Source organism: Aythya ferina, assembly GCF_964211825.1.
Source record: "Aythya ferina genome assembly, chromosome: 29".
Lineage (NCBI taxonomy): Eukaryota > Metazoa > Chordata > Aves > Anseriformes > Anatidae > Aythya > Aythya ferina.
In genome coordinates, this window is record NC_140326.1 from 7688 (window position 1) to 12146 (window position 4459).

The following is a 4459-nucleotide window of genomic DNA, read 5'->3' on the forward strand; positions in this document are numbered from 1 at the left end:
AACCTTCTAACCCTTACCCAACCCCAAACCCTAACCCCTACCCCAAACTCTAACCCTAACCACTAACACTAACCCTAACCCTAGTTCCCGAGAACTACATTTTGCGGTACGCTCTGGGGACCCAACATGGCCTCCCGTAAGTCCAGAGTCCAAGAACTACATTTCCCCGTATGCTCTTGACGTCCAACATGGCTTCCTGAAAGTCCAGAGTCCAAGAACTACATTTCCCGGTATGCTCTGGGTAACCAACATGGCCTCCCGGAAGTTCAGAGTCGTAGAACTACACCTCCCTTCATGCATTGGGCACTCAATATGGCCTCCCCGAAGTCCAGAGTCCGAAAACTACATTTCCCCGTATGCTCTAGGCAACAAACATGGCCTCCCGGAAGCTCGGTGCCGGAAAACTACGTATACCAGCATTCCCCGGACAGCTGGCCTGACCAATCACAGGCCGAGTGTTCGAGAAATACATTTACCAGCACTCACTGTAACCCAAGCACTTTACGCCCTTTCAAAAAAGGCTCAAGCCCTAACACTAAAAAACTTTGAAACCCCTACAGGCCTAACCCAAACTATTTACCACACTAAACCCCTGAAGTCCTCTGCCTAAAAGCCCTAACCCAAACCCTTAAGACACTCAAAACCCAAACCCAAAACATTAGGATTCTCAAAGCCCTAAACAACAAAATTAGAACACTTGAAGCCTTAACCCCAAAATTAAGATGCTCAAAACCCAAAGCCAACCGAAAACAGTAGGATGCTCAAAACCCTAACTCAAAACATTAGGACGCTTAAAACACAAAGCAAAACCCAAAACTTTAGGACGCTCTAAGCATAAAATTAAAAGAATTAAGACACACAAAACTCTAACCCAAAAAATTAGGATGATTAAAACCCAAAGCCCTAACACAAAACATTAGGACGCTCAACACCATAACCCAAAAAATTAGGATGCTCAAAACCCTATCCCTGGAGAACCTAACCTGAAAAAAAAAAAAAAAAATCTTAAAACACTAACCCTAAATAACTGACCAAAAATAAAACCCTAGGACCCTAACCCTAAAAAACATAGCAACACTCCATCCCCAAAAAAACTCTAAAACCCTAATACGCTTACCCTGAAACCCTTAAAACCCTGTTAAAACTCCAACCCACTTATACACCAGTTACCTCCCTTAAGGGATATAGAGGAGCTCTCTCAGATACGGCAGTCCTACTTCTCGTGCATGCAGCCGGAGGTCGGTCTCATTCTGGTGCTGATGGTGTTGAAAGCAGGGGCAACGGTGGTACTGCTGGAGATACCACAGCCACCGGAGGTGGATTGTTAGGATATGGAGATAGTAGGTTATCCAACAGCTCCCATTTATTATCTTTTTCTTTTTCCTGTTCTTCTTCTTCTTCAAATTTCTTATCTGCTTTTAGTGTAAATATTGAGGCTGGAAAAGGACATGAAGTCCTCCTGATCCATAATCCTGCATAATCACTTTCTTCCCGGCAAAAAGGTTCCTTCGAATTAACATGTGTATTTAAGGCCTGACAAATACAGTCTTCAAAGGATCCAAATGCAGGCTGAAAGACATGTGGTCTTAAAGGCTCCTTTGGCCATTCTATCACACAATACTGGACCATTTTTTATTTACTTTTTCCTTTTCTGGGGCCTCTCTCATTCCAATTTCTAACCATTATTCCTAATGGACTTTCTGGTGGTATGTCTGGTAATTTGCTCCCTTTCTTCTGGTCCCTGGTCTTCGATTTTGTCTGACCCATCTAGGAATGTTACTGTGGCAATTCCCACAGCCCTTGGTTACCTTAATAAGAGTGTCTTACAGAGGATTTAAGATCTATCACCCACCCACAAATCCTATAGGAATCCCTTCGGTCCTTCACCGGCCAAGTCCCTCGCGGGAGATTGGAACCGCGGTTCCAACAATTCACCGGTTCCAACAACAAGAAAAAGTGACCCCCAGAGGGAAGCCCTATGGCAACAGCAAGTCAGAACAGGTGCTCTGCAGCAGACCCCAGGAGAGACTCAAATGTCACAACATGCGACTGGAAGCAACTGCCAGAACTGGGATGATGGAGGCCTACAAAGCCTGCCTTCAAGACAAGAGACCAGAAGGATGGGGAGTGATAAACCCCATAAAAAGACGCTTAGGAAATCAATTCCCAAGCAAGAGCTCCTGATGCGGCCCAGATGACTTCTGCAAGAGTGAGGATGGAAACAGACGCGATCTCAAACTGAATATGATGCACAAGACCTGAAACAGACCTGCTCTTTAAGCAGCGACTGCAAGACAAGAAGTGCTCAGATCAGAGTCATGATGACAAAACAAGCATTGAGGCCCTTCAGCACCACTACCAAGTCGCATGTCTAGTCAGTCCAGTCTAAAAAGCTAGGAGGATATCAAGACCCAAGAAGCGCAGAACAGATGTTGCAGAAGCAACGCTACAAGACAGACAAACAGAAGGAAACTGTCCTGCCTGGCGCACGCACTCACGCTACAAAATAATCCCACTTCTTCTATTAGCCTGGTGACCCAGCCACAAGCAGCTTGAACATGATCCAGCCTGAGCCACCCTCACAGTGGCACCAAGTCTATTCAGCCAGCTGGCTCCATGCTGCTCTGGCTCCCAGCTCCCATTAGCCACTCCAGATATGCAAAGACCAGGTGCCCCCCAATTTAGCTCTCAGGTTGCTGGATGGTAAAGTCCCTCCGCCTCAAGAAATTCACAGGCACCGATTGTCATCTTAGTCAATTGCCAGGCTCATCATCAGCTGCAAAAACAGAGTACCAGGATTCACTAGGATGCCGGCCCCATTGCTCACCTTCTCCACAATGCTGACTACTACTGATGCAACATACGATTGTGCTCACGTGTTCCTCTCCGAGTCCAAGCTCCAACAGTGCAGCCAGTATCATCCACACCACCTGGGAAAACAAAGGGATTAAATGATCATTGCGTTCACAACAAGTCAGCCAATGGTGGTTTTTTTTTGTTATTGTTGTTTTTTGTGTGTCTGTTTCCTGTATTTATTTTTTAATCTGCTTTAGCTCAACAGCATGCAGAGTGAAAACAAGAGAACTGGGGTGTTTCTAGAAGCAACAATCCCCATGCTTTTGCTGCAGCTTTGAATATTAAAAGGACAATAAGACCCAGCAAGTAACTGGAACTTTCTTAACTGGAATTAGCTCAAACTTTTATTTACATTGAAAGAAAAATCTAGGAGCAGAACAGATTATACACCGACAAAATTAATTCCATTTCATCCCCAGAAAAAAATCACATACTCTCATCCCCTCCTGTACCTCAGCCACTTGCCTGCCCCACATGGCACATGCTTCCATCTGTTCCCTTTACCCACTTATAGCACCTCTAAAAGCCCAACTGGAATTTTACTCTATTGGATGTAGGAAAATAACTGCAGTGACAACCGCACCCCAAAAACAACAGTTACCTCTGCTCATCACGCACCAGAGTCACTGCAGAGGCAGCTTGGGTCAAGACGTCCTGCACTGCACATTGCGTTTCAGCCTGAACAAAGGAAAAACACAGGTAGAAGATAAATATTCAGCTGTCAGCAGTAGCACCCATCCCTCAACAACAAAAGGGACCCCATCTTTAGTTTTATCCTTTCAAAACAGCAGTCCACTTGCCTCTATACCTGCAAATTAGGCCCAACCTTGAAAGGAGCTGCCAGCATCACCCACACCACCTGGGAATACAAAAGGACAAAATGACCACTGTGCTTGCAAGCACCCACCTGCCACACTGCTCCTCTATCCCAAACAGCCTCACCTTGGTCCCTCTGAGGGAAACACCTGAGCGTCTTCCCTTCGCTTCAGATAAGGGATGACCAGGCTGACAACACTAACCTTCCCACAAGTGCTTCGTGACATGAGGATTTCCCTTCCCTCTCCACTACTGCACTAAGCACTTGCAAAGAAAAGAGAAAAGCACACTCTGAGGCACCTCATAGCCACAGCGTACCTGCTGCAATACCTCTCTCTTCCCAGCTCTGGTACTTCAGCTGCTCACCAGCTCTAACTGAGATTCTTTGCTCACAGCGCCACAGCAAACTCTGCCCGGGCCACACAACACACATTACACAAGCTACAATGGCTAAGACACACAAGCTGGAACATTCCCACCCAACGATCAGTCGCATCGCATAGAAAGGCTGCCGCACACTCCGAGAAACCAAACCTACCAGTCCTGAGCAGCTCCCCACCTCCTCCTGCCAACCACACTCAGCACACACACTATTTGCCCCTCAAAAAAACCCAAAAACTTAGAACATACACACACACACAAAAAAAAAAAAAAAACTGAGCTCCACAAATGCCAAAAAGACGTGCACGCACAGCAGCCCCGGCAGGGGTAATCACAGACATACCCTTTGCAGAGGAAAGAGCAGACTCTGATATAACCCTGCTGTCGCGTTAAGGGGTGTAGCTGA

General features: G+C 46.2%; 1 long non-coding RNA gene across 1 annotated transcript; it reads right to left on the reverse strand.

Annotated features, from left to right (window-relative positions):
- Window positions 1-2499: 2499 nt before the first annotated feature.
- Window positions 2500-3519, reverse strand: LOC311425190. The gene is made up of 3 exons (XR_014686252.1): window positions 3458-3519; window positions 2865-2930; window positions 2500-2776 (listed from the first exon to the last, which is right to left on the reverse strand). It is a non-coding gene; the product is annotated as an uncharacterized lncRNA (long non-coding RNA).
- Window positions 3520-4459: the final 940 nt, after the last annotated feature.